Genomic DNA, 15,751 nt, shown 5'->3' on the forward strand with positions numbered 1-15,751 from the left:
ACCATTGACATTAACCGTGAAAATATCCAAATGATAACTGAACATCACTAAGAAAACATTAGTATATGAAATTGGAACTTAAAGCAAACTCATAGCAAGATTTTAGGTCATTGAACTAGACTAATCCACATAACTACTACATATTTATGCAGATTTGATCGTTTATGAGGATCGAACAACTTAAAATAATTTTACTAAAATGGGAACATAAGCACTGCACAAGGAGAGGATCTAGGGAAGCTTAACAACTTTTGAGCCACTCGTGGAAATTTAAGTAGCATATTATGCGATGGATTTTGCATAGACACTACGCCAGTGATAACCATCTTCTCCAAAACCTTTGCATTCTTAAGTAGAAATTGTACCAAGAAAATGAATTCCTTTGTGTGTCCTTCAAAACCAAAAAACTCAATCTTGATAGACTTGAGGCATCGTAGCAAAAACTTGAAATAGATCTCCTTTGATTTCCAATGGTTCACTTCATCATATCTACTTACAAGATTCTGCAAAATAAAAGTATAGTAGCACATTTTGAAGTCAACTTTTTAAATTATGATATCTTGTTATGTTATAATGGAGTTGACATAAGAGAAGGGAACAAAGCCAAATTAAATTTGGAATTCTTGAATCAGCTTTGGACACCTAGGATTTTAAGGATTTATAATTAGGTTTTGGAAGGAAAAGGGCTAGAAAAAAGAAAGAAAAAATGATTATAAGGGTTTCTAATGAGAAAAGGAATAGTAGGATTAGGAGATCCAACAAAGGGGAGTAAATGAAACTTGGGTTGTTATGAGAAGTAACTCGTGCATAGTATTTAGCCTTTTCATGGGGTCATTGAGGCTATTTTGATGGATAAGTGATTTTGGATTTTGCGGCTTAAAGGGCGATACATCAATGGGAAAAGATTGGGTTAATACCCTTTTGCACTGGACTTGTAAAGATTATGTGTTCACTTTTGGCCACATGTCATAAACTTGATGGGTCCAATGCTCTTAGGTCAAATGCACAAGAGCAATGGACCCAACCAAGTCCTAATCAATGTATGAATGATAGGTTTCAAGTTGCTAAAAAAGTTTAGAGACAAAGAAGAAACTTCTAAGCATCACACCTCCTATGAAACTTCAAACAAAGCTTCACCACTTAAGGAGAAAATGAAAATGAAAATAATAATAATAATAATTCTTGAATAGAAAGCGAACTATCCAATACCTATTCCTAGTCGAACTTACTACGAACCCCAACCCAAATCACTAAACTCAAATAAATCCAAAATAAGGCTCTGTAGACCATTAGAATAGCCAATGTCCAGAAACTTGAAGCTTAGAGAATTACCTTTTGACATTTAAAAATAAATTAAATTAAATTTAAGTGAAAAAGTCTTCTTGTTGTCTATGCCTGAAATCCGGGATAAAAACTTTGGCCATGAATGACTTTTACTTGATAATATTAGTCTATTACTGATGTCTTTGTTGTAAGAAGGAAGATGTATTATCAATGAGAAGGTTTTGAGTAAATAGTTCACAAAACAACCACTTCAAAGTTCAAAAAGTCAACCATCAACATTTACTCTTTACGTCAAGAACTCACTGGATCATTTTGACCCCATAAATAGATAAGACACATTATTCAATGTCCTTGCAGAATCTATGCCTTTTATTTATATTAAATACTTCTTGTAGAATTTTTCAGATTCAAACTCAAGATTATTTTTTATAATAAAAAAATGGAAGAAGAATAAGAAACCAGGGAAAAAATAAACCAGAAATTGATGGAAGACCAGATTTTTTTTTTCCCATCCCCCTCACACCACACATTATAGGTCCACAATAACATCTGAAATTCTCACATCCAGTAAATCCTGCAAATTCGAGTCTATTCACAGCAAAGTCCCTAAACCCATCCTTGCCCTTCATACCCACACAAATCCCAGATCCATCAATGAAAGCCTTGGAGTTTCACCTCCCATTCAAATTCCAAGCCCACCACTACTCCTATAAGAGTAATCCCACCAAAAGTGCATGATTTCTATTCAAGAAGGCATGGGTGCATAATTACCAGCAAAAGAGAGAAGAGGGACTGAACTGAGAGAGAAGAGGACTAGCTTGTTTTGAGTTAAGCGTTTGAGTGTAACGTTTGTCTACTAATATATGTGAAATAGCCACATGGCTGATTTTAAAAGAGGGAACCTAATACACAATAGATAAAGTATTGTATCTAATTTTTGCTCTATATATATATATATATATATATATATATATATATATATATATATATATATATATATATATATATTAATGATTAGAATTTACCGTTCATTAAAGTTCCTTTGATATGACATTTGGGAAACTGGTCCAAGAAAAACATACCCCTAACAATGTAACGTAGGAGAATGAGTAGTCAACATTCAATGTCTCCATGTAAGGCGAACTTTGAAGTATGATTCCAATGCCAGGAAGGCTCCATTTTTCCATTCTTGATACAATTGTTAAACATTGGCACTTTGACAATGGAGAAGGCAGATGTTTCACTGGCATTATAGATACAATCTAGGTCCATCAAAGCAAGATGTAAAACACAAGAAGCTAAAGTGAATCTAAGAACAAATAACATGGTCAATTGTAAAATACATCAGCAGAACAATTTATCAAGCATGTGTTACAGAACGCTAAGTTACATAAATGTCTATATATACTTTATGCACCAAGACCTTCATTTAGAGCTGACAGATTATCATGATGAATCATTATTTGGCACTAAAACAGGTGCCCTACATCTTATCATGAAACTAAAAGTAGGTGTCTCTAACTCAAAAGTTGAACCCATGAAATTGGACCAGCAATATCAGGTGTCCATTAATTGTTGATTGATTACAACTTATATTAAAATCAAGATGCTCCAGAGAAAAAGCCTAACTCGCAACAACAAGAGCCTTAGCCTCCAAGCCCAACTCACAATAGAGAGTATGGTGATTTTTCCTTTTGGTATTAATATAAAATCTTTAATGCAAAATCAAATAGTACAATAACTTGCCACTAAAAATGCAATAGATGCAGTGCATTATTTAATTGGGAAATGCTAACGGATACTTTTAGGGCATTAGTTAATAATTTATTTAAAGAAAGTTTTTATGGGAAAAGAAAAAAAATCAATTAATGTTTTGACAGTTTTTTTTATTTCCCATAAAAGTGATGTTAAAACTTTTCTAAAATGAATTCTTAACCAATGTCTTAAAGCATTCGTTAGCATGACCCTAGTTAATTTATATAGCCAAGCAATGACACTACCAACAGCAAAAGATACAACCTTAATCTCTGCAAATAGAAATCAACATTAGCAATCAATAAAAACAAACGAAACAGAGTTATTAAAGAAATCTAACCATGAGACACCAATTGCCAACAGTGAGTTTCTTGACATGATGCACACTGTCAAGATGTCTCTCACAATGTCTTCGTACTCCTTATAAGCTTCCTCTTCCCCATAACACTCCTTATAACCTTCATCCTCCCAATCACGACACTTCCGCATGTCGAAATCGAGTTTAGCCTCAACCAATGCCGACACATCCTTTATCCGACACTTAAACTTTTCAAAATTCCCCAGAATTTCCAAAGAATGGATCTTTGCAGCCACAATTTCCAATTCCAACTCACAGGCGTGACCGTCCAACATATATATCAAATAGCTATCTATTACCAATTTTCTCAAACTCTCGGACACTATATCCAACCGATTAAACTCCCAACAATGATGCAATTCCAAGGATTCAAGTCTAGGACTACGCATTAACACTTTCCTTATCACATCTTCACACAAGGCCGATTGCCGAATAAACAAGTGCTTGAGTGAACTCCAATGTAGTAACCCATAAGGGAAAATTTTGCAGTTAACTAAAATGGAATTCAGAAACAAACTCATTGGTGTATAGATGCTGAGGCAATTGGTATCCATGATCATTGAGATTACAATAAGGAGGTGTTAAACGTAGACTAAGCTGGCTTGCTTTGGCAGTTGTGGCGAAACGAACCCAAAGATCGAGGCGAGCCTTTAGGTTTGTCTCGTACTCGAATCGAACAGAGAAGTTTGTGAGTTTGGAAGCCCTGTGTAAAAGCAGGGTGTGATCTACGGCACTGGTGAAATCGTCGATGCATTCGAAGTGATGTCCGTAATATCCTCCATATTCGAAACTGAGAGAGGGAACGGAGGTCCAAAGATAGGCCCATCTTTTGGATGAAACGCCTGTTTTGATAGCATTGTTAATGGGCAAGAAGCAGAGGATGCTGAGGAGGATCGAGTCTGGTAAGGTGCTAATTCGATCTTCACCTTTTTCTAAGATCGGTGCGTGTTTGCGGCTTTTGGTTCGATGATCTTCATCTTCTTCTTCTTCCTCTTCAGAATTATTGGTGGGACAATATCGATCACAGAAGCTATGGATAGAACCAGAGCTTTCTTCCTCCATTCTCAACTCGATAGTCGTGAACAGTGATGTGAGCTCCTTACCTTCTATTCTTCTTTGTAATAGACAAGCAATTAATTTGGGATGTAGATTAGGCCCAGTTACAATTGGCCATCTAAGGTCAATTTATTGGGTGTGACACTTGAATTAGTGCCCGCTGGTTCAGCTTTCAGGACCAAAAAGCAAAAAAAAGTACGTTCGCGTTATTGAAACGCAAATTGATGCGTGCGAATATGATGCCAAAGGATGAGAGAGGGAGGGAGGGTGCATACCTTCTATTTCTACGCTAAGAAAGATGCTCCAGAGAAATGAAGAATATATGTGACTGTGTGATCTGTGATGCACTCAAGCAACTGAGCTTTTTGTGATTTTTAATTTGATAAGCGTAGGAGTTAAGCCATAGGCACTCTTAACTCTATACAAAAACAAAACTACTCCCCCATGCATTAGTGGGTGACAAATGCTGAGATTCTCGTTTTTTGGTTCTTTTTTAACTTTTAAAAAAAAAAAAAAAAAGTTCTAGGTAAGTATTTTTAAGATTTTGGTGTGAATTATTATTATTATTATTATTTTTTATGGAAATCAATTTCCATTTTCATTAAGAATTTTATAGTTTAAAGTGTAAAATTAAAGATTAGAAAATTTTAATCTAAAAAATAATAATTTATTAAGGTGGAACCATAAGTATGAAAGAATTCCCTTATAACAATAATTTTATTTTTATTATTATTACTATTACTATTAAGATGAAACCAAACTTTTATTTTTATTTATTTATTTATTTTTTTATTATTATTATTAACAGTTTTTACCCAACACCCTACTTTTCAAAAATCTCAATTTCATACCATACTTTTAAAACCATCATTTTTTTCAAAAAGAGCAAATCTCAAAAAACTAAACCAATAGATAAATTAATAAATTTATCTCAATAAAATAAATAAATTAATCAATAATTAATCTATGAGAAAATTTAACAATATATATATATATATGAATATATAACTTTTTAAGCAAAATTTGAAATTTAATAATTATGATATACATTAAAGAATAACTTTTGTAATCCTTTTAGATAAGAATGAAATATATTCATTGGTTTAGGTTTAGAACTTTAGGGGTAGATATTATCCATAAGTTATCTTTAGACTTATATATATTTTATTTAAAACTTCTTCTCACATAAAAAAAAAAATTCAAAATTGAGCTCATTTGACTTTTGCTTAACATCATGAAATTTGGAACATAAGCTTCACAATTTTACATATCCTTATTTTTATTTAAGTATAAATTATATTATATATATCAATATTCCATTAGAGTCTTGCCAAATCATCAAATGATATAATGGATAGTTTTGTAGATACAAAACACAATCATAACAAATACATATTAATAATTTTTTGGGTACAATTATTGAGTTATACTGGGACAATGGGTGCTCCAAATTAGATCAATCATGTAAAAGGGACAAGATTTTAATTAAGGAAAACAAAATGAATTGTCAAGAATTTCAACAACAGCAAATGCGCAGGCACTTGTTAGAAACTATTTTTGGAACCCCAAATGCATCTGGTTGAATTATGTATGGTACCTATTAATAACGAGGAAAATCATCCTAATCCAAAACTAGGTGACTTTTTTTTTTTTTGGAGAAAAAAAACACTTACAAAGAAGAGATAAAGGGATTTTAATACAAATGCACATCACAACTAAAATAAATGATATTTTAGTTGTTTACATGTGGTTGCTCTGGCTACTAACAAGTTTAATAATCCTAAGAACACTTTGTGGAAAAAACTAATTGAATTACTATTATGGGTCCGTTTAAATACTATTCATTTTGCTGAAAATTGAAAATAATAAAAAAAAAATATAAAATAATATGTTTATCACAAATCACAAATCATAAATCAAAGGGGCACAATTATGGGTGCTTCTGGGACCCACTTTTGAATTGGTGAGCATTCCCACCCACCTTCCTTGGGATGAGACACAATAAAATGCTTAGGAACCCAATTCTCCTCTCTTGACTCTCTTTCTCTCTGGAGCTCCATTTGTTTTTCCTCAACAGCCTTCTTCGCTTCTTTTGCTTTCTCCCAGTTCTTGCGCAGGATGCCTCAGCTCACATCGCTCCACACTAGAGCAGCTTCACTTGCCCATATTTCCTATTGTAAAAAAGTAAAAGGGAAACCCTCAATTCACTTGCAAATATGGATGAGTATTTTATATAATTGTGCATAGATAGCCATCCATGATAATATGAATCTATCACCAATTTTTTCAAACTCTCGAACACTATATCCAACCCATAAAAATCATAACATTCATGCAATTCCAAGGATTCAAGTCTAGGACTACCCAATAACACTTTTTTTTTATCACATCGACAAGAAAGGATGTGTACCCAAAATACTAGCTCTTGAGTGAACTCCAACCTATTAACCCATTAGGCTTAATTTTAGAGTAATGAAAATCCAATTCGGAAACAAACTCATTGGCGTAAAGATGCTGGGGTAATTTGTATCTCTTATATAGGATATGAATAGAAGGTGATAAACGTAGACTAAGTTGGTCTACCTTGGCAGCTGTGGCAAAACGAACCCAGAGATCGACCTGGGGCTTTAGCTCTGCCTCGTAGTACTCGCATAGGACAGAGAAATTTGCGAAGAGTAGGGCAGCATCCACAGCAGTGGCAAAAGCTGCCACTTTTTCATAGGAAGTATTTGTGAAACTGAGAGAGGGAACGGAGGTCCAAAGATAGGCCCATCTTTTGGATAAAACGCTTGTTTTGATAGTCTTTAGTGGGCAAAGAGGAGAGTATAGTGAGGAGAATGGAGTCAGGTAAGGCACTAATTCGATCTTCTACGGTTGGTGCATGTTTGAGACGTTTGGTTCCATGATCATCGCTTGATTCTTCCTGATTCTTCTTCTTCCCTAGGCGAATAAGGGACGCTGTCTTCTCTCGAGGTTGAACCATGAGCTTCTTTTCTTTTAGGTGTGGGACTTTTCTTTAGAATTCTCTATCTTTAAAAGATAATAATTCTTTGTTTATAGGCACAAATTAAAACTTTTTTTTTTTTTATGAACAGGCACAAGTTAAAAGATATTAATGTGGGTTCTAGTTAACTCAACTGGTAAAATCTCTGATGGTTATAGAAGAGATCTGAGGTTCAATCCTCGCCTACACCAAAAACTGATTGCTATCTTGGTTTGATGATAAAGAGCTATTATCAGAAGCGAACGCCATAGGTTGAAACTCTCTTTAAAAAAAAGTTAAAAGATATTAACTCTTTTTATTCTTTATTAATTTTTTATAATTTTGTTCAAGGACTCCATTTGGGCTTTTTTAGTGGGCGTCATGCCTCTCTAATCTTCCATGTGAAGTCTTCTTTCTCCATGTGAGACCTATGTCTTCTCTGTCCTTTCTATGAAGTCTTCTTTCTGTGAAGCTGTCCTTTGTGTTTCCTTCTCTTTTCATCTCTCTATTCTCTTGCTCTTTCTCTTTCCTTGTTGACGTCTCACTTCTTTTAGCCCCCTGTTATTTTCTTCCCTATATCTTGTTTCTTTGGTCTAACTTGTTTGCCTCCCTTTTTGTTTGTCGCTTTGTGCCATGGATGAGATAAATGTTGATTTGATTACTTCCAAAGCATCTAAATTTAATTGGCTAAAAAACAAAGTCAATCTTGATGTGGTCCCCTCATCCAAAGAGTCCTTTAAACGTCTTCTCATTAGTAAAATCCTCTCAAAGAAATCCTTCCCTAGAGCTCTTATCAAGGAAATTCTGACAAAAGCTTGGAATGTTCTAAATAAAGTCGAAGTTTCTATGGTAGACAAAAATGTTTTTGTGTTCACTTTCAAACATGACACAGATGTTAGACGTGCTTGGGATAGGAGACCATGGCTGATTAAAGGAGAGCATTTGATTTTGAAACATTTCAGCCCAAAACACAGTACTACCGAGGTGGATTTTTCAACCTCAGAATTTTGGATTCAGGTGCACGGCCTTCCTCTTGATAGACAAAGTAGTGAAAATCTTCTTAAAATCGGTAGTACAGATGGACATGCTTTAGAAACTGATTTTATAGGTCCAACCACTAGGGTTTGGAGGAAAAATATTAGGGTTAGAGTGGAAGTAGACGTAATTTGTCCTCTTATTCCTAAGTTTTCTTTAGAAAGAGAACATCTCCCTGATCTCTGGATACCATTCAAGTATGAAAAGCTTGGTAATTTTTGTTTTAGCTGCAGAATGTTGGGGCATGATCAGAGAGATTTCCAAGACAAGGGAGTTCAATTACTTCAAAAGGATGGAGTCCATGGTGGTTTTTTTGGAAGATGGCTTCGTGCTGATAATGATGAATTTCAGCCTGGTCTAAAGTTAAAAGCTTTCAGCAACAAAGGTTTGGTAAGGTCCTAGAATGACATGGATGAGAGGGGAAAGCAAGGCATCAAGGACTTCTTAGTTGATGTTCTTAAGCTGTGTTCCTAGTTGAATGATGAGACTAGTACTGAAGAGGCTACTACACACCTTTCAAAGGCCACAAGAAATCTAAAGACTCATGCTAGTTCGATTACATTCCCTTTTTCTCTGACCAGGGTGTCCAAGCTCTTTCTCTTGTCTTGTCGATCAACCAAATAGGCCTTCCTCTAACACCCCACTGAACCAGACATCTTGGATTAGGCTAGAATCCAAGTCAGCCCAAAGCCCAACTCATATCATTACTAAAGACCCAACCTCCACACCAGTCAGGCCTAATGCCATATCTCCTCCATTTGACCCAAAATCCCCTCCATTGAACCCCAAATCCACACTTCAAGCCCATCCCCACCCTTACATCAGAGAGTGTAAACGAAAATTAAGCTCAATTGGTCCACCAAATTTCCCTATTTTCTTGTCAAAAAAACTGAAGACTTATGTACAAGCTCCTTCCTTGCAATTTTCTCTTAAAACTCTCCCTCAACTCTCTATAAGTACTCCACACTCACTTAACCCTAAACTCATCCCAGTAGCCTCTTCTAATTGACACCCATCTAGGAGGACCTCTTTGAAATATCAAGCTAGAGCTAAAGCTGTTTCTCGTGCAGTACAATTCAAAAATGGGAAAGGTAATAACTCTGAAGCCCTTACTCTCTCTTTTGATAAATCTGTAGTTGGTGATAATTCTTCTACTCTTACTATGGTTGAGGAGGTGGGCCTTATCGTGCCCCCCAAGTTGCCATGAGGACTCTAGCTTGGAACTTTTGAGGTGCGGGCAAAGCTCCGACAGTTAGGGGTCTCAAGGAGCTTATCCGTGAATCTAACCTAGAGATAGTTTTCCTGTCAGAAACTAAATTCAAATCTCCAAGAATAAATAAAATCAAAGCTAGATTAAAGTTTGCTAATTATTATTGTGTGGAGCCAATAGGTCGAGCTGGTGGTCTTACTTTATTTTGGAGTTTGGGGGTGGAGCTGGAAGTTGTGTATTCTAACAAAATTATGATTACTGCTCTTGTGTATTCTGACCCTCCCAATTCGCCATGGTTGCTTTTTGCCATCTATAGGCCTTGTAGGAGAAATAAAATGATCATATTTTAGGAGATGCTTGAGAATATGGTTCTCTCCTCTTCGGGACCTTGGATTATTATAGGGGACTTGAATTGTATTAAGAGGGCAAATGAAAAAAGGGGTGGGCGCTCTATTCCTGAAAATTCTATTAATTGTCTTAGGGACTTCATGGCAAACATTGGAGCTATCGACCTTGGTTTTAATGGGCCGTGTTTCACTTGGTCTAATAGGCGTGAAGGTCTAGCAAATATTAAGGAACGCCTTGATCAATATCTCTGTGATCGAGAATGGAAAATTCTTTTTCCCAAGGCTGGTGTTAAGCATCTAATTAATGCAAACTCAAACGATAACCCTATTTTGCTTGACACCCATTTGGAGCCCGAAAATCTCAACCACCCTTTAGATTTGAAGCGATGTGGACTAAGAATGAAAGGAGTAGAGTTGTGGTTAAGAATGCTTGGCAAGCAAAAGTGAAGGGTTCTCATGGGTTTCGACTTGCAAGAAAATTGGAAGAGACAAAAAAAGAATTAAGAGAGTGAAATAAGGAGGTTTTTGGCCTTGTAAGAGAAAGAATTAAAGTCATACAAGCTAATATTGCGGAAATTCAATAGAAGCCTCCCACTAAAGAGAATCTAAAGTTAGAGGCAGCTCTAAATCTTAAGCTGGATGATTGGTTGACCAAGGAAGAGTTGAGATGGAAGCAAAAATCTAGGGAACTTTGGTTAAAAGAGGGTGATAGGAATTCAAGATTCTTTCATTTATCTACCCTCATTCGCAGGGGAAAAAATTGTATCTCAGAAATTAAATTGGATGATGGCTCTTGGATCAATAATAGAGCTAGCATTCAAGATTACTTTGAAGGAAGTTTCAGTTCTTTGTACTAGTCCAGTAATCCTCAAATCCCTAGAGGGTTGGAGAACTTAATTAGTCCCTGTATTTCTGATGAAAAAAATGTTGAGCTTTGCAGAATACCTTCTAGAAATGAAATTAAAAAGGTGGTTTTTAGGATGATATCCTTAAAGGCCCCAGGCCCTAATGGATTCCCTGCTCTTTTTTACAAGCATTATTGGGGAGTTGTGGGGGATCAAGTGGTGCTTGCTACGCAAAGTTTCTTCAGAAATGGCTGGATGCTAAAATGCTTCAGTCAAACGTACATATTTCTCATTCCAGAGAGAAATGGGGCTTGCAATTTCAACCAATTCCGACCCATTGGTCTCTGAAATGTGTGCTACAAAATTATAACAAAAATCCTAGTGAGTAGGCTTAGGCCTCTATTGAATAGATTAGTGGATGCAGCTCAAGTTGCCTTTGTCCCTAATAGATGGATCACAGAGAACGTGGTCCTTGCTCAAGAGATAGTCCATAGTTTCAAACACATGAAGAAGAAAAAGGGTTTCTTGGGGATAAAACTAGATTTTCAGAAGGCTTATGACAGAATGGAATGGAGCTTCTTAATGAGGGTGCTTAAAGCTTTTAGTTTTAGCAATAAGTTCTCTAATTTAATATTTCAATGCATCTCCACTGTTCAATATTCCTTGCTGCTTAATGGGGGAATTTGTCCAAGCTTTGTTCCTAGTTATGGCCTTAGACAGGGGGATCCTCTCTCTCCATACCTATTTATCCTTTTCTGCAAAGCTAAGATTTCTGAGCTTGCCTCACTCAAAATGTGCCTTGAAAAATACTGTTCTTGGTCTGGGCAATTAATTAGTGTGGAGAAGTCTGGTGTTTTCCCTTCTAAAGGTGTTAGCTCTTAGTTTCTCAATCAAATAAAATGTTGATGGGGTCTTAATTCTCTCCCTCAACGCACCACCTATCTTGGTGTCCATTTGTTTTTATCTAAGAGCAGATCCCAAGACCTCAGGATGGTGAAAGACAAGTTAGAGAGCAAACTTAGTGGCTGGAAAAGTAAAAATTTATCTTAGGCAAGATAAACAACTCTAATCAAATCAATAGCACAATCTATTCCAACATACACCATGGCTGCCTTACGATTCCCCAAGAATTTGTGTGACCGACTGGATTCGGTGGTCCGAAGGTTTTGGGGGAATCCTAAAATGGAGTCTAGTCATCTTTGGACTCCTATTTCTTGGTCTTCTCTTTGTAGACCTTTAAAGGAAGGTGGTTTGGGCTTCAGGAAGTCATGGGAGTTCAACTAAGCCCTTCTATCGAAACTTGCCTTGTTGATTTTGTCTGGAAAGAATTGTCTTTGTGTTAATGTTCTTAGAGCTAATTACAAAATCAGACACAATTGGCTGTCCCATATCTCCCAAGGTAACTCTTCTCTAATCTGGAAAAGCTTAAAAGGAGTAAAGCACCTTTTCTTTAAGGTAGCTTGTATGATTATGGGTGATGGCAATACCATAAGAATTTGGGATGACCCTTAGATTCCAGATCTTCAGGGATTTATTCCTAAGCCCAAAGCTAGGGTTAACCCAAATGAGATAATGCTGGTTTCTCAACTTCTAAATTTTGATCATAATGCCTGGGATATTCACAAGCTGAAGCAATGGTTTGAGGATTCAGAAATTGAATTAATTTTAAAAATTCCACTATCTTCTTGTATTGTTGAGGATGGGTGGACATGGACCCCCACAAGCTTTGGAGATTTGACTGTTAAATCTGCTTATTAGTTTTGTTGGGGTTTCTCATCTAGTCAGTCACCTGAGCCGCTCTGGAATCAAATTTGGAAATCCAATCTTCATGAAAGGCTTAAAATGCTAATTTGGATAATTGTAGCTGATTGTTTGCCTACTAAGGCCAATTTAGCTAGATTTTTTGATTTTGGAGATGAGCTGTCCCCTTTGTAAGGCAGAAGTCGAGTCCTCAATCCATCTTTTTGCTTTGTGCCCGATGGCAAAGGCTCTTTGGTTCAATAGTCAGTGGGAGGTGAGGTCAGATGCTCTTGGGTTTTCTTCAACCTTACAGCTCATTCAATTTCTTTTCTCCCCCCATTTCTTGGGTAGTTTGAATCTTGATTAAAGAAATGAATTTTTGTTGTTTGGAGCTATTCTTTATGATGGAATTTGGAAGTTGAGGAATTAGGTTCATTTTGAAAATCTCCCCCTAAGCATTGATGACTTATCTTCTAGAATTGGGAGGCTCCTTGCAAAATTTAAAAATTTCAGATCTGTTGAGAAGATTTCTATGAGACCAACGGAGTTGCTTCATGCATGGTCACCTCCTAGGCGTTTCTCAAATAAAATTAATGTGGATGCTACAATTGGAATAAATTTTTCTGCTATTGCTGCAGTGGTGAGAGATTAGAGAGGGAGGTTGGTCTTTGCTTGCTCACAAAAGGTGAATACCACCTTCCCTCTCCAAGCTGAAGCTGAAGTAGTTAAATGGGCTTTGTTGTTAGCAGCCAAGTTGGAAGTTGAGGGTATTTATATTGAGACTGACTCCAAGATATGTTGTCATGCTCTTCTTAATCCAAGTCAAGCTTCCCCATGGAGAATTAGGTCCAAAGTTATGGAGTTGCAGATCCTGCTATATGCTATCTCTAATGTTTTTGTCTCTTGGGTTCCTAGATTAGCCAATATGGTAGCCCATTCTCTAGCAAAGTGATCCTTGTCTTGTAATTTGTTTGGTTCTTTTGATATTGGCTGTTGTCCCCCTAATTTTACCTCTGTTGTGTGGGATGAATCTGGCAGCTAGTTTTTTTTTTTTTTTTTTTTGCTTCTCTTAGTTAATAAAGATTTTTCATTCATTAAAAAAAAAATATTTATTCTTTGATTCATCGTTTTAAGACTAAATATTAATTAAAAGATAATGACTCTTTGTATTCTCTAGTTCATGGTTTTAAGTCTAAATATCAATTACAAGATAATAATGACTATCTGTTTTCTTTGGTTTATAGTTTGAAGGCTTTTCCTCTTTTCTTTTCTTTTTTTTTTTTTTTTTTTTTCCCACTAAACTAAACAACACTTTGGTTCTATCCTGTTTGTACTTAACCCTTAATGCCATCTCATCTGACATACACAAGAAATTCTACGCACCGTAAAAGTTGTCCTTTAATTTCAACCTGTCAACTACACCCAACCCCATGGATCATCTTCTTCTCCCTTTGGTTGGTGTCTTCTCTGAATTTTGATTGGTTTTTTAAAATAACATATATCCCATAAGCGAAAAAGAAATTATAGATTACATACACTCCTATCACATGGAGTAATTTACAGAGACTATAATTACAGCTTATAATATTATTGATGAACCCAATGGGTTACTAGGATAATTTCTTACAAAATTTTGGAAAATGCACTAGGTGGGGATATCGGCTAGTAAATAATAATTAATTTCTCTCAATAAAAAATTAATTGATCTAAGGAAAATGAAATATGTACTACAGATTTTACAATATAAATGTACTAAGTGTATGTTTGGCTCAAAATTGAAAAAACGGCTAATTTATTATTCAGTTTATTTTTGTTACTATTCATGGATTTCACTGTACTTTTTGGTATTATTCATGGATCCCATTATACTATTTCAGTTAATTATTACATTTATCTACAGTACTTTCAGCAAAAAGTTTTTAATTTCAACAAAATAAGTGGATTTCAAACAGACCTTAAAAATATACTAAGAATGTGTGACATGTACTATTGTGAATGTACTAAGAATGTGTGAAATGTTTTGTCGTAATTAGTGACACCTGGTTTGTAAGCACAACTTAGTAAAAACTTTATTACTTGTAGCTATAGCAACATTTATTAAGCAATAATTCATTAATATACTAGAAAGTTTAACAAAATATAGAATATAATCAGGGCACAATTTTAGACTTAAGGGCTAAACTTTAAATGTGCCTTTTTATTTTCAAATACCATTTAAATAATATTTAGTTTTTTTTTTTACATCAAACTACTTAATTTTTATATATTACAACCTGTATTATCTAAAATACATTATTCTTACATTTAATATGACTAATTTGCTTGAACAATGTTAGAGCTACTACAAATTTTACCATGAAACTCTTGCAAATTGACGCGTCACCAATTTAGAAAATAAAATTGGTTCAAACATCCATTTATTATGTTGAAGTGTCACCAATTATATACTTGCCACTTAATTTTTTTTTTTTTTTAGTAAAACACTAAAACTTGTAGCATGTTAAAAGCGTAGCATTTCTAAGACTTAGGTAATAAAATTATACTAGTAATTTTAGCATCACTCAATTTTATAGAGTATTAAAGTAAGTGTATCAAACAATGTTATTGAAAGTTTAAAACAGGAAAGTGATAAAAATCAAATGGAAAACTTTATAAGCAACATAACCATTGACATTAACAATGAATATATCCAAAGGAAAGCTTAACATCACTGAGAAAACATATGTATATGATATCATAACTTAAAGCAAACTCATAGCAAGATTTGAGTTTATTGAACCAGAATAATCTAAATAAATAAGTAGTATTTATGCGAGTTTGATTGTTTAAGAGGATCAAAAAACTTAAAATGATTTTATTGATATACGGATAAGAGTGGCAATTCGTGTTCGCATGTCGAGTTCATGTCATATCAACTCATAAATATTTGATTATATAAGCCAACCCTAACCTGATATATTTATTAAACGAGTCAAGATTTCTCAACCTTAACATAACCTAAATAGGTCAATCGTATCCACCTATTTACCAAATTTTATCAAAATGAAAAAATTATATATGAAAAAACAAGCAAATAAATATTTTTAATATAAAATTTAAAACTAATAAGTAACTGCGTCACAAATAATCATTCAAAAC

General features: G+C 34.9%; 1 pseudogene; it reads right to left on the bottom strand.

Moving 5' to 3' along the window:
• Nucleotides 1-4,711, bottom strand: LOC142634176 (putative F-box protein At1g49610; annotated as a pseudogene).
• Between the last annotated feature and the right edge of the window lie 11,040 nt (nt 4,712-15,751).

The sequence above is a fragment of the Castanea sativa genome, chromosome 5 (genome assembly GCF_040712315.1).
Source record: "Castanea sativa cultivar Marrone di Chiusa Pesio chromosome 5, ASM4071231v1".
Lineage (NCBI taxonomy): Eukaryota > Viridiplantae > Streptophyta > Magnoliopsida > Fagales > Fagaceae > Castanea > Castanea sativa.